Consider the following 24,658-nt stretch of genomic DNA (forward strand, 5'->3'; position numbering starts at 1 on the left):
TGCCTCTCAAGCGAAATGGAACTCAGATGCTGCATCAGATTATCTTTTTTGTAAAAGTATTTACTTTTTATGTACTGAATACTGATTATTCTCTCTGCATCCCCATTTGAGAGGTTAATTTAGTCAAACCACTTGAATCATGGCTATGGTCTTTCTATGGGTGAGATAATTAAGGAGCTTGAAAACTTGGATTAAGAAATCATTATAGCAAGTTTAGTTTCAATTCACATGACAAAAATTGCTATTTTAGCAAGTAATTAACATCTGATTAAGATATTGCAGGTTATAGCTATTTAGTATTAAATAAAGTTTTATAGCTTGCTTACAATTTGCATACATAATTTTCTTAATTTATATGGTAACTATTCTTATCTTTTACAGGTGTTTGTCAGGGCCATAACTTGTAGGGTGTGCTAAGATTATTTTATTATAGTTAATGTTGTCAATATGATTCAAAAATCAACGGGGCAACACATCTGCCATTTTCTTTTCATGGATATTGTCTGAACTTAAACATTAATGAGATTGTTTTATCTTTTGGTCCTGTGTGTGTTAGCTTGCAGAACTAGTCAGTTTTATGTCTAAAACTGAGCACAATAGTAGCCTTACTTTGAAAAACAAATGAAACTAATTTGTTAGCAGCTTTACTTTGAGAGATGAATGAAACTCATTTGTAAAAAATACAATGATGAGACTTACTGATGAAAAAAGTAATAAAAGTGCAATGCATGCAAGCATAGTGTGCGCTCAGATCCAGTTACTTTGTTCTTGAACAGTCTAAATTAAATACTATAAATTTTGTCTATGAAATGTAGATACTATGAGTTAAATCCAGCTGCATAAAGATATAAGTTAAAAAGGAAAAACTCCCTTTCAATTTCATCACTGGACTCTCCTATATATGGCACGAAATATCTCACTTAAAAGGTTCTTCAAAAGATATGTGAATGACAGAAGAAAATGATGTTGTTTTTTTCTTTGTTTCTTCTAATACAAATCAGAAAGGAAAATCTTGACCGACAGGAAAATGACTGGTTTATGTGACATGAAAATGAGTAAAGGTAACAAATCTCTTTTGTGAAGGAGCCTGCACTTCTTGGACTCCTAGTCCAGCAGATTGGGGATATTACCAGTGGTAAAGGATGACTTGTGAAGGGTGTAGTACTCTGTTCCCATTGAAGTAAGGATTTTACTGTCATTAAAAATGGCTGTTATTAGATTTCCATTTAATTCTAAGGAAGATCTTTGGGTATTGATGAGATAGGATTTTAATCTGACCTTTTATTTTAGCGATCTAAATTCAATATTGATTGGCATGAATGGCATCCCACCAGCACAGTGAGATTTGGCCTCCTTTGAGAAGGAGAATGAATTGTTCTCCTGAGTGTAATTCCAAGTGCTTTGGCAGCCTTTGAAGCCAGTAAGAAGCCACATGTCTATATCCAGTGAATGCAGTATATTGAAGGTCTCTGGAAAGAACTTTAAATGCATTTAGGAATCTCAAGAGCCTCAATCAGAGTCTGAGGGGACCTAATTCACTGTAAAATTAAGCAGTGTTCAGGTTCTGATCTGCATTGGTACTGCCAGTGACTCTTCTCAAATATGTAGGAGTCTAGGTCTCCTCAAATTGACCCAGACAGAAACCCAAACAAATTGACCCAAACAGCACCCCATTGGCCCTGCAAAAAAAAAAAAAAAACAAAAAACAAAAAAAAAACAAAACAAAACAAAACAAAAGAAAACCCTACAATGTGCTATAAACCATTCATTCACCCCCCTTAAGGAAACCAGGGCACACTACAAGCTTATTCCCCAATTTGCAAACTGAAATCCGTTTGGATGAGGATCATTACTTCCCTCCCCCGTCAAAGAAAACCAATTTGTCACATCTGAAAGATTTACAGTGCAGTACTTCCCTCGTGTCAGTTTTTGTAAGCAGCATTTTAAAGCAAAACAGAAGAGCCTAGTAGAAGTTCAGTAGATGTACAAATATCTTATATTCATTCCTTTGCAAAAAATAAAAAAAACACTTCAAAATTTGGATGATGTGGGAAATGGGGATTAAGTAGGCAGTAAGTGAAAGCAAGCTACAGCCTCAAGCACATTTGTAATTAGGTAAGTTACAAACACTTTAATAATGAGTGGTATAATAGAAATTCTGACAGGTTCTGTGCTGTAGAGAGCTTGTGGGCACTACTGTAATAAATGAACAGAGATCTATTTGATTTTTTTGTTAAAAGCGAGAAGCCCCGAGAGTTTTGTGTTACTTCATTTGGTACTTGGTGAGGCTGTTTATATGAGACTTTCCTCTACATTTTAAATTACTTATTGCTGCTTTGGCGGTGTCTGCTAGATTCCATTAGATTCATTAGGTCTTCTGAAGAGCACTGCTCTGTGGAAATAGCTGAAACAGCTGCCCTGTGTAATTTTGTTATTGCTTTAATTTACTCAGAATTCTGTTTTAAAACTCCAACTGTCAAATACAAAGTGGAAAAAACAATCAACGTAAAAGCTTTTTCTACTTTAGTATTCTTACATATACAGCTTGTGGGATGTGTAAGAAAACAAGCAAATGTAGTTTATTGTTGTCTTCTAAGTGATTTCTTGGAGCTGCTGAAAATGGTGCTTCTCAAAATGCAGTCTGTGGATCCCTTCTCTGTGTGGTGAGTCCTCTGCCAAGCTACTTCTCTCACATGGTGAAACATCTGTCAGTCTCCAAGCAGAGCTGCATTCTGTCCAGCACAGCTTTCTCACTCCTAGCTCTTAGCCAAATAGCAGTCACAAGATACTTAGATATGTGTTGTGCCATTTGTCTGTCAAGCTTTCTTACTCGGGATTATCGGGTATGGTTTCACTGATTGTCTTGGTCTGACTGCAGGGTATGGTGCAGAAAATGCATCAACCCATTTTATGAAGGTCATTTCATGTGCCAACAAGATGCTTCATGTGTATTCTTGCTGCTTACAAGAATATCAAATTGGTTACTTTTTATAGTCCTAACTAGACTAACTAGAGAGAGAATGCAGGAAACGTCCTGCTGATGATGAGTACTGATTAGAACCACAGAACTACAGAACAGGGTAAACTGAAGACAGCAGTTCTGGCAGCAACTCCGGTTCAGTATCTCTCATAGAAGCAATGTAAAACTGAATAATGTCAGCCTAAAATTTGGCTACTTTTTACAGTGAGCCTAAAAGTACAGGTACAAATGGACTAAATTCACAAAGAAATTACTAGTTTATTTCATAGAGGAAAAAAAAGTCACGGTTCAGAGCACAATTTTTATCTCACGTTTTGATTCTGCTCCAATATCATCTCTTTGCTGAAATGAGTCAGACATCTAAAAGGAGGCTGTTTTAAATAGGATACTGGTAGGAGTCACAGGGGGAGCAAATCCAGATGATATCTTTAGCCAATTAGAAAAGTCTGTGAGTAACGTCTGGAGAGTAGAATGCATGTCTGCTTTTTTCATAAGATTATAAGATTATTTAATGTAAATTAAATATTGAAAACTAATCAGACAGATGTTTCCCTTCAAAGGTATCTAGGAGAGGGAGTGAGACTTCATAAAACTGACAAAGAGATTATCCTCTCTTATAAATGTTTCATGTTCTGTACTGGAGCATGGAATAAAAATCATGATGCATCGTAGAATTGCTCAGGTTGAATCTTGAATAAATGGAAGAATCTGAACATGTATTTTGAGATTACTTTTTTTTCCAAAGAATATATGTGGACCATTTTATTTTCAATTGAATATTCTCTAAGAACTGATCCAATGAATTGATCTGCTATGTTCTTTAATTATATGCTATATACTTTCTTGCCTTCTATTTTTAAATGAACAGTTCCTTTCCTTCTCTCCCCTCCTTTTCCAACAAACTTACTTCCATATAAACAGTTTGCTTAAGATCTGTGTAGAACTTAGAGTTAAATGACATCTGTTGCTGATACCAGCATTTGTTTGGAAACCAAATGTTTTTCAGATGTATAAGCTGTCAGCTTCAGAGAGGGGCAATTTGCAGGTGACTGTTAAAAATCAACACGCACCTGCAAACGGGTGAGATTTATGGGCACAGATAAATATCTCTTTCAGTCAAACACCTCTAGATGATCTTGTACCATTGTGCTGCTGTCTGTCTCGGTACTGAAAATGATAATTGGCAGTTAATTGACTTGGTCTTGGTGCATGGGGTGGCTGTATTTCAGAGACAAGCACTGAACAAGATCTATTGCTTTACCGTTACTTTTTTTGTGTGGTTTTTTTCCCTCGTTGTTCTCAATTAAGCTTTTTTCTTTTCTTTCCTTTTGGTGTTTTCAGTGTTTGTGTTTTGTTAAATGCATGTAAAGCAATGATTGATACAAAAACAAGTGTCCAACACGATTTTTCTTAGGATTTCCAATCATTTCATTTTAGAATATCAGTAATATATTTGTAGCACTGTTTTCCTGGTAGACTTTCAGGAATACTGAGATTGGCTTGATGTCTTTTTCTTCTTAAAAAAAAAAAGTACTACACAATTATCTTTTAGGGCCTAAATACTTATAGACAGCTTTGAAATGAACTGTACTGTAAAATAACTACAAGGTATACGTATACATGAGCAGAAACAAACCAATAGATACAATTACTTCACAAAAGAGCACCTAAAGATTTGTAACACAAGATGCATCAGGGGATTTTTTGGTTCAAATTGATTTTATGTTATGTTTATGTTATGTATTATAACCTGTACCTGTATTTGCTCAGTGTATTTCACAGTGACATTTTCTCTGCCCCTTGTGCTGAGTGACAGTGAATCCAGTTGGGCAGATTCTGATCTATCTTTGGTGTGGCACATCAAGGAACAGAATTTCCATTGTTTTTTTTGTTTTCTTTTCCACTAGATAGACTATTGGTACTTTCTTGAAAACACACACAACCAGTCTGTTTGCTGAAAATTGCTGCGCGTTCATTAACTGAACTGAAAATCCTGAAGTGCTGATCTAAAAAAAATAATTAAAAGCTCCTTTGATAGTAAATATTTCTCTTTTATTGAGGTCTTTATTCCATATCCTTTATTATACTCGATGCTTAATTTGATTGATGAACTTGATTACTTACTACTATTTACTATATGTATTACTTTCATTCATTTTAATTTTATTTCTTCAAAACCTTTTCATGTTTTCATGGCCTTTTTCAAAACATTCATGAAATTTCTCATTGCAAGGCCAGTGAATTCAGAATGCTGCTGTTGTGCCTCCTTATGAATAAACAAATATTTTCCAAAGTATTAAGTTGATTAAGTTCCAAAGTATTTAGATGATTTTTAAAGCAGTGATGCAAGTTACAGCATGCACAGACAGACATCTCAGTTCATCATTAATAAGTCCTCAAATGTTAAACTTTGTATTTCTACTGTCAGATGCAGATGTTTATTTACATCTTCCTCAACAGCTGTCATGTTAGTGTCATTCTTTTCTTCCTTTTTTCTTTAATTACCTTTCAGCATATAGTCCTGAAGATTAAAGGCCACGTCCCTTCTTTCAAAGGTCATGCTTAACTGTCAGAGATGTTCATTACAGTTTTCAGAAAGTCAAATCACTTGTCTTAGTGAATGAATATGTTGTCATAACATAAGTATAAAATACATCTGTAACTAGTATATTGTGTCATTTTCTACCTTGCAAGTTTCCCGGTGTTATCTTTTAATATTACTTCATAGTCAGATGATATAATATCATCACAACTAAGGTTAAGCTTTGAATAATCCAGAAATTAATGAATTTTAATCAATTACATACATAGACAACATTTTTTTTCTTTTTCCTCTTTTTTTCCACCCTCTTTGTTTTTAAACAGATAAAATCAAGGCACTCAGCTTCTGGTTCCAAGCAAACCCTAGGTTCGGATCCTCTGTTTTGTTGGGAAATTGATATTTTCTTCCATTATGCTTTTGTTTGTTTTGTTTTGTTTTTTTTTCCTCTGCTACTTGCTAACAGCTATATAAGCAGGCACAAAAAAGAGCACACCACTGAGAATTAACTGCATATGCTATAACATTGTTATCAGAATAATTGATTAGATAATTGACTGGCACCCTAAATAGTGATCTGTTTTGCGAACAGCATTGCTCAGAATTCCTCAGAATTGCTGTTGTTGATAACCTCAATATTCTTTGCAGCAATGTTAGTTAATCACATGCCTTTGTTGTGATAAACTCCTCCAAGACTGTGAGAGGAAAAACTAACTAAAGAAATTTTAGATATTTAAAACTGCATAAGGGTTCACTGATCTTGAATGAATTGAAGAATTTGGAGAGTTAATTATCAGTTCAGATTTGCTACAAGCTCATCTGTTCAGAGTTCTTTGGGATTCATGAACTGTTGATCATCATTTCTTGTCACCAGTGGACCAACTGAGGAAAAAAATAAAACCAGAGCAGTCTTCATGTGATGAATGGTGATTGGCATTTAGGAAACTATTTTGGGTTTTCTTGTTTTCTTTTTCATATGCTGTATATGAATCCCATTCCTTTTTTTAATATGCGTATAATGCTATATATTCTGCATTTTCAAGATATTCAGGTACCCCCTTCATACTTTATTGTGTTTTGTAGTGAGTTTGCACTTCCTCAAATGGCAGTAGTTTGGCATAGGAAACGTGACTCATAAAATTTTTGATAGATGCAAGTGAAGGGAAAAAAAAGGACAATTGATAGTGACAGCTGTAGTTTTATTATATGTGACTGTGAAGGAGACTTAAAAGGTAAATATCAGCAACTTCTTGAATTGTACAAGAAAGATTGTAATTGCACCTGATTCATTATTCATCAAAGAACCAACTAAAAAAAGAAAATGAGGTACATATAGTCTATAAAATGTCAAAAATAAAGCAAGCACTCTGAAAGTTATTGGATAATCTCTCTGCTACATGTTTTTTTACTTATGATCTTATTTTTCTATATACTGTTCTTCAAATAATTACATTTCCTCTAGTTGTTACAGGATAGTTGTGTGTCTGTAAGACACTACTCAAAGCTGAGTAGTTGAAGTCCTTAGAGAAAAGGACTTAGAGAAAAAAAAAAATAATATATATATATATATAATAAATAAAATAATAAAATAATAAAAATAAATAAATAAATATTATATATATTTATATATATATATATTTAAATAGCTACTGAGTGGAACAAAAAGTAATTAAGTGATTGTACAGCTTCTATTATTCTGACAGAAATACATCTCAATATAGACTTTTACCTTCAGATTTTGGGTCTTGTTTATGATAACATTCAGGGCTGCAAGTAGAGATTGTTCATGCAATGGTTAAAGGCACAGATAGGAAGCACAGTGTGAGTACTGTTACATAAAAATTTAATTCACAAAGGTTTGACAGTTGATGATTTATTTAATTTCAGATCAGATACTTTCATATTATTGTGTGCCTAAGTCTTTTGTAAACCGGGTGTCATGCCACTGTTTAATCAGATCTAATCTGCAATTTTATATATTTCTTCTTGGATCTATCTTTTCTGTGTTATATTTCAATAGTTTTTCAATAATTACATAAAATGAAAGCAGGTGGATTCATTGATGAATATTGATAACTTTAGCTCTGAGATCTCTATTCTTAGGACTTTGTCAGCCATCATCTACTGTTCAAACTTCGCTTCCTGTTTACTACCTTCATGAGTTATTTTAGAACATGTTTGTGCTTTTTGGAAATCTGCAAAAATTAATTAATTTCAATGTGCTTTAAAATCATATGCAAGTCAACAATGTGGGTAATAATGAAAATGATTAATTTGCCTAAAACAGTTTAAGGAAATAATACATTCGAAACTATGAGGAGAAATGAAATGGACTCTTTGGATAACATTATTTTTCTTGGTAGAAAATGCAACAGTCATAGTCAGTCAAAGGGGAGGAATATAAATTACAAAATTTTGAGAATACTCAGATCCAGCAAGGTGAATTAGAATTTAAGAAAGCATGTCCAGTAATGACTAGTTTGATGGTTAAACTGGTATGCATAGTACATTAGTACATCATGCATTAACCACACAGTTTCTTTTATTTGTACCATACAGAGCCATGAAAGCCAATTTACTTTTTAAACTAGATCAATTTTCATTCCTAAATGAGCTGATGTAGGGTCACTCATCAGTACACCTCTGTCAAACAATCTTTTTTTAGACTGTCCAGCTTTGCTCTTTAATGGCACCATTCTGAATTAGACCTTAATGTTATGTCACTTTAAATTAGTGGCTTTACTTCAGGCTTGGCCATAAAGAATATTATCTTTCCAGGGTAAACAGCATTCTTTCAAAACAAATCAGTCTACCTTAGAAATTGCAATGCCACTGACACTTTTATCTGCTTGGTTTTCATTATATTATCAGCTGGATCTTTTTTAACTGGACAGATGCAAATGTATGTGTTAATGCTACAAAACTGTTGTTATCTATTTAGCATAACATTTGCAAAACTGTAAAAATATTGACTTGTATTGCTTAGCACAATTTGCTTTTTCTAATTTATCCCCTTGGAATTCTAAATACCAGGTCCATGTTGTTGCCCTGCCATTAGTGGCTGTTAGATTGCTGTGCTCAGTAACTCCAACCTGAGCGATAATTTGCTCTTTTTTGCCCCAGTGTCACTCAACTCATGAAGTCCCCTGTGTTCTGACAGGAAGATCAGTAATGCTATGCCAGATGCCACGTGAACAGTGAGGCTTTCTTAATGTTGTTTAGTTGTTGAAATCCTGGTGACATATTTCTCTTGCCCAAATAGCATCTCTATTTATTTTTAGAGACAACCTGAGATGAATGTGTGTGTACACACATAATCAGATATTGATTTCTGTGCAAAATGTTTGTAATTTACTTATGGGAGAAATAATTTAAAGCAGTTTTACTGAGGATAGTTAATTCTAAGGGATGAGTTATTGGCTTTAGAATTCTGTATCTTTATGTAGTGAAGTCCATCTGAGAATGGTGGTGGGTGAGTCATTTGCCACATAGCAGAATTTCTCAGCCTACTCAAAGCTGATTGTTTATGTGCACTTCCTACTACATACTGCAAGGAGAAAATTCCTAGAACCTGAAGTTGATAACAAACAGTCAAGGAAAAAATCAGCTGAATTCTTGTTTGTCCCTCTGAATAATCACTAATAAAATGAATAGGGCCTCTGAGCTGTCTGTTAGACAAATAAGGGGCTGCAATCAATAGAAATTAAATATGTAATTTTGGACTAACATCTATTCCTTAATAAGGCAGTACTATATGGAATAGTGATGGAATTAAAAGCACATATTAGACCTGATCCATCCTAAGAAAACAAAATCAATGTGTAAATCTAGTTCTTGACTTTATAATGACCAATGCTGCCTTGCAGAAGAAGAATGAACTAGCTGTTACAGCGCTAGTCTGGAGCTTCAGTAGCTCAGATCACTCTGTGCTTTATCACCGACTTCTGGATTAAAAAAAGTCACTGATGCAAATTACAGGCAAAGAGGTGAACTTGTCAGTTTTTAGGTCGAGTTAATTTAAAACTTTTCCTGCATTTGCTTTTGAGCTCTTTTGTAGGATGAAATAATTCAAGACAAAAGTTTAGATGAAGAAAATAACTGTGTAACTTAAAATTTGGAACAAGTTGTTTATGATAGGAATCTGAGTTATAAACTTTGGGACTTTTATAATCTGACCTTGTGTCACAGTGCTCTCTTGAAAAGGACAAGAAGAATTTTAAAAGAATAAAAAAGACACAGTGTAACCAAAATGTTGAGGAAAATAAGTCTTTCTTTTAATACCTGATTTTAATCCTGAATGATTCCTTTTGAGTTCTACAATGATAATTGAAGATATAATATTTAATGCTTCCTGGACAGGTTAGAAAAGAGAGATGCATCAGTAAAATGTGGAAGACATTCCACTGATATAAGAAAGATACCACCTTGCTGTCACTGTTTCTAATTAACAACAACCTGTCACTGTTTTTAATTAACAGAGGAAAATATAGCACAAAACAGTACAAATAGCAGATGGCTATAAAAAGGCATAATGATAGCATGGGCAACATTAGTTCTGATTTTTCTATAATTCTATTTGCACTAAAGAAAGTAATACTTTGTCTGTTGGTAAAACTGAAGTGACAAATAATACAATGGCAGAGAGAAGCTAGCAAATTATTTTTACCAGTGAATATTGTGTGTTATCTTATGTTATGTTGGAGATCAGATGACTGACTTTATTAATGACTGGCAATGCTCATACAGGCAGAGAGACTCCCTGAGATGTGGTTTATTCATGTAGCAACGCAGAGAACTTCTGCAGTCTCTCTCCTTTCAGAAAGTCTGAAATGCTTTTAAAGAAGTCACTTGAGTTATCCCAAAACTTCTGTCCATCAGAATAGAGCAGATTTTATTCTTCTTGGTGTGTCTTGTCTTTGCCTTTAAAACTATCACAATATTTTGTCAGCTGAGGAAACCTGTTCCAGGTGTTTCGTGAGTTCATTGGAGAAAACTACTAAGTTTTTGTTGTCAGAGGAGTTCCATTTCTTTGCCTTCAGCTTGCTAAAATGGATGGAGAAATATTTTATTAATTTCAGAGGAAGCTGTATTCGTATTTTCATGCTCTGGATCTACTCTGAGTCAAACCTTGTCTTCTATAAATGTTAATCTAAGCAAACCTGCCACTTTTCTTTATTTCTGCAATTATCGACTGTATTCAGGACAGTTTAGTTACAATCCAAAACAATGGCTGTTTTAGAGTGCCTGTTGCCAGGCTCAATAGAATCTATCAGTAAGAAAACGTCATTGTACCTGAAAGCAACACATGTGGCTCTGTATCTCTTCTCATATGGGATTATTACTTTGTGCATTATTTCCATCCCAGTCACTCTGCAAAATATATGAAAATGTGGAAAGATGCAGTGGTTACTGGTGTTATTAAGAGCAAATTATGGATTTATAAAAAAGGAGTTAATTGTATATTAGAGTTGAGGAAAAGCAATGTGAATGTTGCAAGTATGTGTACTGACATTAATCAGAATGTCTTTAAGGAAGGTCAAACAGCATGAGATCTTCATATCCATGAATTTCCTTTATTTTCATCATCTATTTTAAACAGTAAAAAGATAATTAGGGTCACCTTAAGGAGAAAGAAAAACAGCTTAGTCAATTAAAGTCCAGTCTAACTCCAGTCTAACTATCTCATCATTGGCAATTGCCAACTATTAAAAAAAAAAAAAAAAAAAAAAAAAATCAGCTTTTTTAAAATGATGAAAGCAGATTATGGACAGGATATTTATAATACTCAAGAGTGCACTGGAAAGCAACGTGAGATAAGCAGTAGGACAAATTTATGAGCAGTTTCTATGTAGGATGGTACCATCATTAATATGATTTAAAAATGGTGAAATGTCACTGTTTAAGGAAGTTAACCAATGCTTTGATTATCTGAGTACTACTGCTGTTTAGGGGGAAGCTTGTAAAATATTAAATAATCAGATTCCTAGTATTATTGTTACTGGAGTCTTTTTGCAGATAGTTTGAAGAGAACTTATTTTCAACAGGGTGCATCACAAATATAATCTAAATATTTTCTAAACAAGCTCATTACCATAAATGCATCAATTTGAACTAGAGATTTAGTCTTAATCAGGTCATAAACTGATTAAATTGTTTACTGGTGACATTTTCCATGAAGTATAGAAAATTACCCAAGCTAATAATGTTAATGCTACCCATCAGGTACGCCCACTGACTTGATCCCTTTTCTACACATTCTATATGTAGAGAAGTTCGATGGCATGTACTTCTGCACAGTTATCTTTTTTTCTACAAGTGTTACTGGCCCTATAAAGGGTGTAACTTTCTTAATGTACAATATGTTGAGTAGGTGTTTTGCTGAAGTACCAGCACATTAAACAATCTGCACAGTCGCATTTAAAATTATTAAGATTAATTTTCTCTAGCTCTCATGAAAACAAAAGGAAAAATATTTGTCAGTGCCTGTTCAGTGCTAGTTTAAGTATGATAGACAAAAGTTATAACAGTTAAATATTAACCTAGCTTTGCTGATGTGATGAGTGACTTTGTGTTCACTAATTTTTCTGACTCCATGTGAAAACACATTTTTCTTCTTAAAGCTGAGCATTTTTCAAAATGGATGATACATGTAGTAAAAGCATTTGTCATTGTGAAAAACATCGATCTGAGAAATTTACAGATAACTTTTGTGAGCCATGTAAGCCAAATTCTGTTCAAAATAAAACAAGTTTTAAAAATGGCTGCTGATGATTTCAAAGGTACCTAGGCTACTTCGAAGCCTGGGTGACTATTTAAAAACTCTTTGTAAGCAAATAAATTGCTGAGTTAATAATTTAAGTTCAATTAAATTAAGTAGAAGTACTGAAATAAGGCCTGGAATTTTGATTCTTGATTAATGATAATCCATATTCATATATTGTTTTCCTAATTTGTAATACCTTTGGAGTAAAAAAGCTTTGGAAACAATCTAAGCTTCGTATTAAAAAATTAATTACAAAGTGGTTGTACATGCAGCATTAAGCAGAAAATATTAGTGAGAAATGATGGTATAAGTAGACCAGGTAAAATTGTAAGCTATTTTAAATAATAAATTGACATCTTAAACTTTGAAATGTGAATTACATCTGTGAGAGAGATAAGAAGTGCCATCTTTTCCCCATAGTTTTGTACTAGTTTATTAGCCATACTGCAGAAACTAAGAGTCATTCTAAATTGAAATGCTCATCTTTTGCATAATTTATACACAGTACAGCTATGTTTTGCTAACCCATTATGCCTATTATTTTTTCCTGGTTCTTTTTGTTTGTTTGTTTTGTCATAAATTACATCAAATAGCATCCCATAAGCTGATTTTGTTAATTTTCTCAGTCCTTTGCAGCATTAGGGTTGTGGGGACTGGTGACACTCCCTATGGCTGTGTTCCCGGAGAGCGACCAGTGGTAGTAGCATTTGGTCCTCTTGCAAACTACGTGTCCCCATTACCTCGCACCAATGCTGTCATTCCTCACTGCAAAAACTAAAACAAATCTCCTGTCTGTCACCAACTTCTAGTTTGTCTCTTGGTGGTGGTTTTTTGTTTTTTGTTTTATTTTTTGGCTGTTCTTGTCTCTCTTCCTGCTGTTTCTCTTAGCATTTCTCACTCATTTCTATTCTGCCCTAACTAAATATTATGTTATGTCAGGAGATGTGAGATGGCCCTGCAAATACTAGTTTGACATGTATTTCTCCATGTTCAGATGAGATTTGATTTTTCCCAGGAAGGCTGAAATGCGTTGTTACTCTCCTAACTCAGTATTCACAGGAGAGAGTCTGCAGTGACTATGCAGGGAATTTTCTTTCAGCTTAATCTCTCTTATTGGAATCATTTCTTGGAGAAAGAATCAATTCTTACTGAGAATGAGGCTTTTATTGATGCAGGACAAGATTTTGGGGTGGAAAGAGTGACACAAGTGTCTGCTGTGAATGATTTATTTACATTCTAGGCTTGATATGTATTTGTAAATAAAATTTTTAAAAAGCCATTTTTTGCCTTGGCTGTCTATGTTTGCCACCTGAGCTTGTGATACATTTACTGCATATGTGCATCTAAAACATCATTCTGCTTGGTGGTCACAGTAGCTGAGTCAAATGCACAAAATCCAGCAAATAATGCCACTCCTACAGAAGCAGAAGTTGCTGGGATAATGCTGTTAATTGTTAATCTGTGTGTTGCTTGAACCAGAACTGCCTATTCTGCAGTCCTGCCAAGGAAAGAGGTAGCATCATCAATGCTATTGTAACTATCACACTAAAACATACTTGGTAATTATAGGAGGTGATATTAAAGGATGTATAAATAGCTACCATAAGAATTCTTAGCACAGGTATTCTTGTGGTCATTGCTTTTTATGTTAACATGCAAAACTATTTGTCCTATGTGTTCATTACTGTTGATAACATCTACATGCTAAATGGATAGTTTTCAAAGGCTGAATGGCCTCTTCTTGGCATAGGTAAATTTTGATAGGAAAGAAGTAAGGCAGGTGTAATTAGGAGCATGGCTATTCTGAGATGACCTTATCAAAGTTAGGGGCAATGGCCCTTTCTGTTCCAGTGCTTCATCCTGCTCTGAATTAGAAGCAAGCTGAGCATGCGAAAATAATGCTGTTCTCCAGTTGTGCTCTTCCTTTCCCTCTTGCATGTATTCATTCATACTCATTTACAGTGTATGTCTGAGAATATGGATCTGAACTTGTGCTTAGCTCTAAGTAGCATGGGAAAATAAATTTATGTGTTGACTTGAAGCAAGTTTCAGAGCATGTAAGGGCCTGTGATGTGAGTGGGTTTGATCATTTGCCATCTCATGTTTCCAAATCTTTGTGCCCTTGCACGACCTCCTCCAAAAAGTTTCTGATGTTTTGGAGGTAGGAGATGGAAATCACAATGGGAAACTGTTCTCAGCTGTTGTCTAGCATTTTTTTTTCTTTTTGGAGAGTGGTATAAATATTAATAGCTGTAACTATGGATATTCCATTTTATCTGACATGGTACAAAAGAAGAAACATTCTTCTGATCAAACTGACTATTGATCTTAGTGTTCCTGTTTGTGCAACTACTGGCACTATAATTTCAACCCTGTAGTAAAAGAAAAAAAAAATGTAGCCTGGCACTGTTATTCAAACTCAAAAACAGTAAAAAGGAGATAAGAAATTATAGGTGAATGTATTTTTGTATCATACCAAGAAAGGTTTAAACAGGAGCCAGAGATATTACTACAAGATAAAATCAGGGTTGTAGTAGCATCAACCTGATGATTTGTTGAAGTGAAAAATCTATGTATTGTGAGAGGATTTATAGTTCTGTTGAACACGGGAGCCTAAAATGCACAGACATGAAATGGGAAAATGATTTGAAAATGAGCAAAGGCTTGCATAAGACCTAACTTTGGTTATTTTCTCTTGGCACCTGTTGTGTATGTGATAATGCTTTATTTATTAACAAAGACAAACAATATTTTAGCCCAGCTGTTTTCTTACTCTCACTTTTTTTCTGCAAATAGACTGTTTAGCAGGTTGCTTCTTGTTATCAAGTAAAAATAGCCCCCCCTACCTTCTCCTTCTTTTAATTTTGAAGTGTAAAGATCTCTCCTGGCTTCTGAGTGGATAAAAGCTGGAACAGAATGTTTTAGAGTAACTGATTGACTTTAGTATTCACCATGCTAACGGGCTTTAATTCTTCTTAGAATTGCATTAACATTTGTTAATACATGTACAGCTATATTTGTTGGAAATGTTGTATACAAAGAATGCTTTGTTATGGACTCTGGTCTTCAATAGATGTATAATATTTTCATGCCAGCTATGAGGATTGAAAATCCCTGATTATAAGATTACATTTCCTGCAATCATGTTGTTGTGGGTTTTTTTTGTTTTTTTTTTTTTTTTGTGTGTGTGTTTTGTTGTTGTTGTTGTTGTTGTTTTTTTTGGTGGCAGAATATTTTTAGTTTCCCTATTTGTTTTGTCTCTTTGTTGTTCATTTATGAATTTGTTCCTTCACTAAATTTTCTTCTTCACTGGATTTTCTGCACAAAGAACTTATGAATGAGTGAGACATCCATTCATGTATTTTAGCAGCATGCATTCAGGCTCTGTGGCTCTTCACATCCTTTGGAAGAAGAGATTCATTTTCTGCTATTGTGAAAACAGAGTTAATTCTTAGATTTATTTTATTTTTTTTTTAAGCATTTGTTGTTTGAGTGTTTAAACACACACAACAGTTGTTGTGCAAACTGAGCACATCTGGCTGAACCTTTTTCTTTCGTCTCTCCTGAAGAGGGTTTCTTGTTCATAAAACTCACCACCCTGTGTTGTTTAGAGACATAACAAAGAACTGGGCTGGATTTAATTTTGCAACGGCAGATATTCTTGTTGTTTCAACCATCTTATAATCTTATCCTGAGATTAAATGGGTAAAAAAATTAAACAAACACAGCACTGTGAAGACAAGTTTAACAATGTGGAAATTTGGAACAGGATGCTAAGTCTAAGTTCACCTATGGAATGTGATATACTGAATGCAAAATGTTTACAACTCCTGCATTGGCTGTGATTCATAATTAAGTGTACAGTTTCCTGATGCAATTTCATGAAAGCTATGAAAGATGCAGAGTAAGAAATTCTGGGCACTTGTGGCACCTGTGATGTTAGTTGTGGGGTTTGTGTTGCTTTTCTTTGTTATGGAGCTTGCTCATTTTCCTTGTAGGAAAATTAACAATTTGGTGTTGAAAGGGATGATTAGCAATCTGACAGATATTGTCAGTAGATGGACAATGTTTCATTATAATGACAGAAAATATGAAAAAGTAAAAACATATTCACACCCGGTTCCTAGAGGTTTTTTATGCCAAAAAACGAGGTAAAACACAGCCTTACCAGAAAAGTCCTGAATGTGAGAGAGATTTCTTTATTCTGTAAACTGTCTCACAGAATTGTACATTTTTTTAGAGAGTGCCTGCATCTTTCTCTTCAGCTCTCTAAATCTGCTCGCATGACATCTTTGACTTCCAACATTGCAGCTGGCAGTAATTAGGAAACTTGCAACTCCGACCTTTAACTGCTGATGGCTTGCCCTTCACAGCCAGGGAATTTGTTCAACGGTCATAATCACTTCTGAAATTTGTTTTTGTTCTGTGAACTCTGAATCTTAACTCCAGCCTCAAACCCATGCAAATTTTGAAAATGTTATTTGTAAGCAGAAGGTTCAACCTTACTCCTGACTGCAGTCTTGGCTTACCTGGCACTTGGAAATTGTATGTAGGTGTTCTTTAGTGCTGACACCTCCAACTCTAGCTCCTCTTGATATATGTGTGGTTTTCTGCTGTGCTGGTGCTAATGTGGTTCTTTCTTGACCTGTATTGCACTGCTGTGATTGCCATGACTGCTCTCAGCCAGCTCTAGATGGTGGTTATGACCACGGTGACAGTAAAGCTATACTTTGAATTATCAGGTCGTCTAATGAGCACTATGGAGACTATGAACTTACCTGTGGTTTTGAGATGAACTGGTAACTTCTATCTTCTTCAGTTTCCATTTCTAAAAGAAAAATATTTTTAAAAGATTTCTTGTGTATTTGTGTTTAGTCCACATCCAATCAAATGTTCTGCTGGAAATAGAACAGAGGCAGCTTTTGTTCTAGAAATCCCATGCAGAAGCAGCAGTGGAGATGGCTCCATAGTAAATTTTTTATGCCAGTTACTTTAATGGCAGTCAAAATGATGATTTAATCATATAATATCTAAAAATAGATATTGTACAAAGTCCAGGCAGCATTGTTATTTTTCACCAGTTTTCTTTATATTTCTTTTTTTTTTTTCTTTTTTTTTTTTCTTTTTTTTTTTTCCAAACGTCTATCATCTTTCCTCATTCTGCATTAAAGGCTTCTGATGAGTCAGTAGCTGAGTATCCCAAGAACTAGCTTCTCTGCCTGACTTTTGTTTTCTGTTGGGTCGTGAATTGAATGAGTGTGCTGTAATATCAAGGTAATTTTTGCTACACGTGGGCAGCTCATCTCAATATCCTTACTGCTGATTTTGTTAGAATAAATCTCTCACCATTACTTTTTTTTTTTTTTTTTTTTTTTAAGAATCACAGTAAATTAAATATTTGAAATGTTCTCTTTAAATGTTCTCCCTGTGCTTCTTTTCCTTCTGAAGAATTCTCTTATATATGTGTTTCAAGAACCTTTATTCAAATATGAGCACTTTTTGTGGAGTGGTAAAAAATGAGAGGCTGCAGTCTTGAAAGATTCGTAACTGTAACAGTGACCTCTAGTGACTAGAGAACTGAGCAGATCTTCCAGAATGAGCTTAAGCTTTCTGTAAGCTGATTATTATTAAACTTAGTATTTTGTAAAAGTTTAGAATCAATACATTATTTATGTGAGAGAATTTTTACTTTTGCCTTTTTCATGAAATTTATGACTTGTAATTACGAGTGGTATCTGGTTAAATGTTCATTTCTTAATTAATCCTTGAATATCTTTTTATACCTTTATTCTACTGTGAAAGTAATTAAGCCTTATTTGAAGTGCATCTGAGTTTCTTTGCTGTGTGTTTTCTGGCACATAGAACAGAAAATGAGAGTACCCCAAATGACTGCACACCTCATCTCAAGCTCTTTATAAGGATTTAATTTTGCAGAAAGTTGTTTTCTCTGACCATAGTCCTCAGTTAGCTTTTGCTGTACACTTCTCACATAACTTCTTTATTATTCTTAAGATAATGTTTCTAAAAGCACAAAATATTTTCTTTTTAATGTCATCATGAAATCACAGTGCTGAAAATACATTAATTTTTGAATGATGCTGCCTTAAGCACAGTGAACGCTCAGGGAACCTAATGTTTAGTAGTGATGTAAATCATCAACAACTACTATACCTAGCATTGGATGCCAGGGGTAGACTTGGTTTAACTTGCACTATGTATCATGTGTAGGGTCATTTGTTGCCTAATCATCTTCTATTTTTTCTGGTAGCCTGCCTTTTGCTTACTGCAGTGCTTTCAGTTACTTAATAAATAGCTGTGTATTTCTTTTTACTAATATTTACTGAAATAATACAATTTTCTGTTGATGTTAAACTGCTGATCTCATTTATCACCCACTAGACATATAAGCTCCATACCAAACACAATGATTAATTTTCTCTCTGGCGTCTCCATGTTACAACATTTTTGCTGCAACATTTGCAAGTATTTCACAGTGTAAAGTAGTAGTGATAGCTGCAAGCATTCAAATTTGAGAATTAGTTGTGAAGGTAGCAGCATAGGTTTAGAAAACACAAGAAAGCATGCCATTTAGAGTTAATTTCACTGAGAATCTGAGTCCCTTTAACCATTAGCATATATTCAACATGGCTCCAAGGTTTGGTTTGCTTTATCTTTTTCATGTTTGATTTTACCGATCTGATGATCCTTTTGTTTTTTTGTTGACAGTAGGAGAAATGTCCTTGGTGAGTTTTTTCTGATTTTTCCTGTGCCTGTACCTTGGCATTGAAAACTCCAGAGAAAGATTATTTCTTGATAGTTTCAGTGCCTTGCAGGATAGAAATTTTGATTTATTTACTGAAAAATTCTGTACACTTATTGCTGAATTGTGGTCAGATTATTTGGTCAGTCATGAGAAGAGATGGTTGCTTTATTTTGACCTGTAATTATTTTGCAGAGGAACCTATTTTTATTACGTGGTGAAGTGATTTACATCATGGTCTTTGTAGTTATATAGCAGAATTTACTATCATCAGTAAAGCATTCAATTGAAAAATTATATTAAAAATAAGAGAATGCATTGCTGCTGTGGAAAAAGCTACAGAAGTGATGATCTTTCTTGAAGGTTTTCTCCAACCTGACCAATTCTGATTTTGTGAAAAGCAAACTCTTTGAAATCAGTTGAACATTTAAGAATTTCAAAACCTTAATTCTCACTTAGTGAATAGAATTTTTAATAGTAATAAAAATCACTCAAACATAATTGCTGCTAAAAAGCAGGAAAATTATGATTCCTTGTAGATTTCGGTTTTAAAGTCTGTGGAACCGTGCTGTAAAATGTCATGTAAGTAGGATGCTCTGAAAGTAATGCCACCTATTTATGCCCATGGAAACTACAACAGATTTGAAGAGTAAAATAACATTTTTTCATAGAACAAATATTCAGCTATAAAACACTACTTCTCAACATAGTCATCACCATTAGCTATGTTTTTTCTCTAGTTATGAACAAGAGCTCTTCATTTTGGGGTTTGGCAGCTGTGAACGGCCATCCAGAACATGGCTTGTTTTTTTACACCACAGTCACCTCTGCTGAAACACATCACCCACCACCTCACTGTGATATCATCCACAGTTTCATCCATAAGCATTCAGCAGGTGCTGATGAAATGTCAGTGGGTACCATTTTTGTACGTGGAAGAATTCAGTGACACACCTTTTCTTCACCTGCACTTCCATGTCAGATGCCATTTTGTCAGACTGCTTCTCTGCTGCAATCTGTCACATAGCAACAGAATTTAAGGGAATATTTTTTTCAGAAGATTTAAGTTCTACTGCCATCCCTCCAGCATTGCCTCTGAGGTTGTGGGCCAACATAATAAAATAGGAGGCATTACTTTTGGAGCAGCACTTGTATTTCAGCAGAATAAAGTTTGCAATTATCTAAATTACAGGAACAAGTCTAGTGTAAATTATCTGCTTCTGACTGTGTGATTTCTTATAAAAGCCGTAGCCGGTGTCACAGCTGATAATAGCACTCCTCCTTCTCCTCCCTTTCTCCCCACTTTCACCTCTGCTGAATCTCTTGAGACAGCAGAGCCTGAGGGGAGATGCAGACTGATGGATGTTTATCAGATTTCAATATTGTTTACCCCTTACATTATGAACACGGTAATATAATTTTGAAGGTATGTTGTAGCTTGTGATGGAAAGCTCACCTATTTATTCTGAGGTGTATGTGATTGCACACTGTAAGGGAGAAGCATATCTACTTTGGAAAGTGCTGGGGCACCTTTGTCATGCAGAGTGGTAAGGAGCATGTCTTCCTTGTTCTACGTGTCCTAAATCTGTGAGTAATTGGTGTAGGCATATCACTTACTGGTAGAATCTAGATAGGTTCTACCTATTCTAGGTATCACAGCCTCAGTAGATTGGAGTTGAAAAAATACACCATGTTGCTTTCTATTATGTTTTAAAAATTCTTTTTCTAAGGTGACATATGACTCCTGGTGCTGCAAATACTTTGACTGGAATGAGTAGACAGGATCTGGAGTACAGAAAAGATATTGTGCTATCATTATTTCAGACTTGGCTTTGCCTGTCTCCATTAGTTTTTTCTTTTTGTGCTGCATGTTAAAGGAAAGCCAGATCTGAAGGTTATATTCACTTACCCAAATGTCAAGTTCTGTGTGAACATCTCAGCTGACATTTTTCTCTGTGCTTGGCAAAGAATGATCCAAATGTCTGACAGTAGTGCTGTACCAGCTGTATCCCACTAGCCATGTTCAGACATGAAAGCTTGATTTGGTCATTGTCTCTGAAAGTTGATAAAGACTTGAAATGGGGAAAATGTTAACGTAATAGCTTGACATTTTCCTTTTTTTTTTTTTTTTTTTTTTTTTTTTTTTTTTTTTTTCCCCCCCCGTTCAGCTTGGATTGGATGTGGTTTCATGGATTTAAACTAAGGGAAACACATTGTTCCTGAAAGATTTAATAGACAAACCATTGCCACTTTAGTCTTTTCTTACACACTCATCTTTTACCACTATATAAAGACCCCTATTAGCAAGAGTTATTGCTTCCAAAAAGTGAGATGTGATTCTGTCTTTTTAATACTTAGAAATTTATGGTTAGTATTTGATGTCAGGCTTCCAAAATGGTATTAGAATCAGCAGTATCTAATCAGACAGCTATGAATTTTTGCATCCAAATATGTAAACTTAAGGCTGGTCCGTTCCTAAAACTTGTTATATCTGTGTTACTTCACTTCAATTATTTGAGGCATTGTTGAAAAGGAACTTCTTGGCTGTATGCACCATGTTCCAAATATTATATTGGGCAGACACCAATAAATATCTCCACATAATGATATCAGTGGTCTGAAATATGTCAGCTGTCTGGGGAGCAGCTTCTGCTCCCTGGAGATTAAGAGGATTTGTACTGAACTGGAATTTTGTTGTGGATCTGAGCCAGATCTGTGAGCACGCGCATCTGAAAAACTGGTATGTGGCTGTCTCTCTTGCTCCAACTGGACTAAATGGTGGGGAACACTAAGCGTCTTAGTGACTCACTGGCCCAGGACTGTACTGTTACTGGCTGAGATAATCCACAAAAGAAGCGCAGAAGACAGGCAGAAAGCTCATTTCACATGTGGTGCTTTAAAATAACATCAGTAGGTTTCTCTAACTCTCTCGATTGCAGTGTATGTCAGACCAGCACAGCCAATGTGTGTTATTTTGTTGGGAGTGAAAAGCTTGTCTAGTTTAGGAGCCCTAGAGATTATACTTCATTTTCTTCTTTCTATGTGATAGCTTGTGCCAGATCTTGATTGGATAACAACACAAAAAATACATAAAATTCCTTAAGATTTCTTTTTTCACCATTTTCCCAATTTTTTTTTTTTTTTCAATTCTTCTATTTTTACTTGAGGGATTTTTAAGAATTTATTTTTATCCAAAATATTGAAAAATGTAATAATAATCCTGGGAAGAGACTGGCAAACAGAAAACAAGACCAAGCACTGCTTAGCCAAATTCTGGTAACAATCTAAGCACTGCCTGGGAGAGGTATCACAGCAGCAGTGCTCTCACATGATTTCTCTCTCTCAGTTTTGTTACTCTTACAGACCGTGGATGCATTCACAGCTTTGTGTGAGAATGCTTTCATATTAGAGGTTAAACTGGAAGCTGGTGGCTTTCTCTGTCTGTCAGTCACTTACAGACCATGATAGCGCTTCATCCCTGACATGCAGTGATCCTATGAGATCTTCCCTCCACTTCCTGTGTGAGGAGTAAGGAGCTGCCATTTGCAAGTCCAACACTGGCCATCTTACTCAGATAAACAAGCAGCTGGTTCCAACTAAGGCTTCTTAGGGATGACTTACTGATGCTGTGTCAGCAAGCAAATATCAGAAATATTGTCGATTGTAAGCAATGCAAGGTCTTATTGAAGAAGAAAAAATTATCAATGTTACTTTTCATGGAACTGGTCTGTTATCTGTGATGCTTTTGCACAGTAGACGACTGGTTGAACTGGAGCTCAGGAACCAATTTATTTCAGAGCTCAGAAAAACAAGTCTCAGTTTGGGGGAAAAGTCAGTGAATACAGGTCTGAAAAAAAAAAAAAAAAAAGAAAAGAAAAAGAAGCAGTAGAAATCTTGTTTTTCTTCTTAACTAAAAATCCTGTAAACAGGAAACTCTTGGAACAGGTCTCGAACTGATAATATGTGGGAAAAAATATATTTTTAAAGAAAAAAATTCTAGCCCTTTTTCTCCATTTATGGGACTCACAGAGGAAATTATTCAAGCCATACAAAGACATGTATTGGTGGGATATCAGAGGATGTTCAAATCATGGCTTTGACAAAATCGGTAGTTGAGGAACCTTTTTTGACATGATCATATTCTGCTGTTTAAAACCTGCTTGTACATAATTAGATACTCAATTCATATGATTGACAATAGTTATTTGCTTGCTTTAAAAAAATAAACAAATAGTTTGACAAGACAAGAAAGGAGTGAAACTAATACTTTGTGTCACTGTTCATGAAAAATAAGCTGTAAATAAATAAAGTGTTCAGACAGCTAATATCTATCTGATATATCAGCCGAGACTTTTCATTGTAAGTACTATATTTCTGTGCTTCTGTCTGTAAATTACTCACATGTAATTCAATTTTCTTCAGTGTATATTTTAAAAATATTGTAACTGTGCCCTTAGATTTATGAGAGATTGTTTCTAATAGTTGCTTTGATTTTTCCGTGTTTGGTATTTCTTTTTCTTTCTGTAATTTGTTGTCCATGTTGTTGAGTGCTGTTTGCTCATATTAATGTCAATAAATGAGTTAAATCTTGTATGAGGCGTAAGTAAGGCACTGTGAGATCAATGCTTGATCATAGGTATACAGTACCATGTTCTCCTGATTTGAATCATCATCAAGGATCAACAAAACAGTGGCATGCTCAATTACTATTGCCTATTTCTTTTCTGCAGATAATTTCACTTATTTATGAGTAAATCATGACATCATTTTTCTCCAGTGTCTTTTGTGCAAGTGTATTTTGCCTTCTTTCTTGTCTTTCACATGCAGATTTCAGCTTACAAACCCCTTGTTTTGGGTTTGAACTGCAGGCATGACATAGCTAATGAAAATGCCCTGTTCAAAATACAAAGAGTGCGTCAGAGCACAAGTAGTTAATTAGACTGTACTTCTCTGAGAAAAGTTCAAGGGATGCATAGCTAAAAGTTTTGGAGACATAAGCGATGGAGCAGCACACTTCCTACAACAGCTTTTTTTGTACTTACGCTGTTTCAGCACTTTTTGATTAGCTGGCTTAATTTTGCCAACTAAAGCTTAACCCTCCAGCTTGTTGTCTATAGCCACAGGCAGGACGAGATCCAAACCATTTTCTCTGTCTTTCACTCTGAAATCAGACAGCTAGAACAGTATTAGGATCTGGTGCCGATGTCAGAATATGGAAATTGCCTTCTAATCCACATAGTGTTTTAATATACTGAATAAAATAAGAACCAAATGCATTTTCAACGTTTTAGCAGTAACATCAATGATTCACGTCTGGAGAGAGAGTGAGTTAAAGTGGAAGTGAATCTCCCTGAATGCTCCTGAGTTTGCTCTGTGCTAAGCTGAGATTCTGCTGAGGTGGAGTGCTTTTTGAAGCTCTCATTTTACAGGTATTAAACTGTATATGCCATTGTAAGGAATATTCCCTATCATTTCTGAGTGTGCTATAGTATTGCACTGGGGATTAAATTTCTAATTTTCTTTCCTAAAGGATGCAGATAATTTGCATCATGTAAGTGAATTTCTCTATAGTTTATTACTTATATTTGAAAATAGGTATTTAATATAGAAGAAGAC

The sequence above is a fragment of the Tetrao urogallus genome, assembly GCF_951394365.1.
Source record: "Tetrao urogallus genome assembly, chromosome: 12".
Taxonomy (NCBI): domain Eukaryota; kingdom Metazoa; phylum Chordata; class Aves; order Galliformes; family Phasianidae; genus Tetrao; species Tetrao urogallus.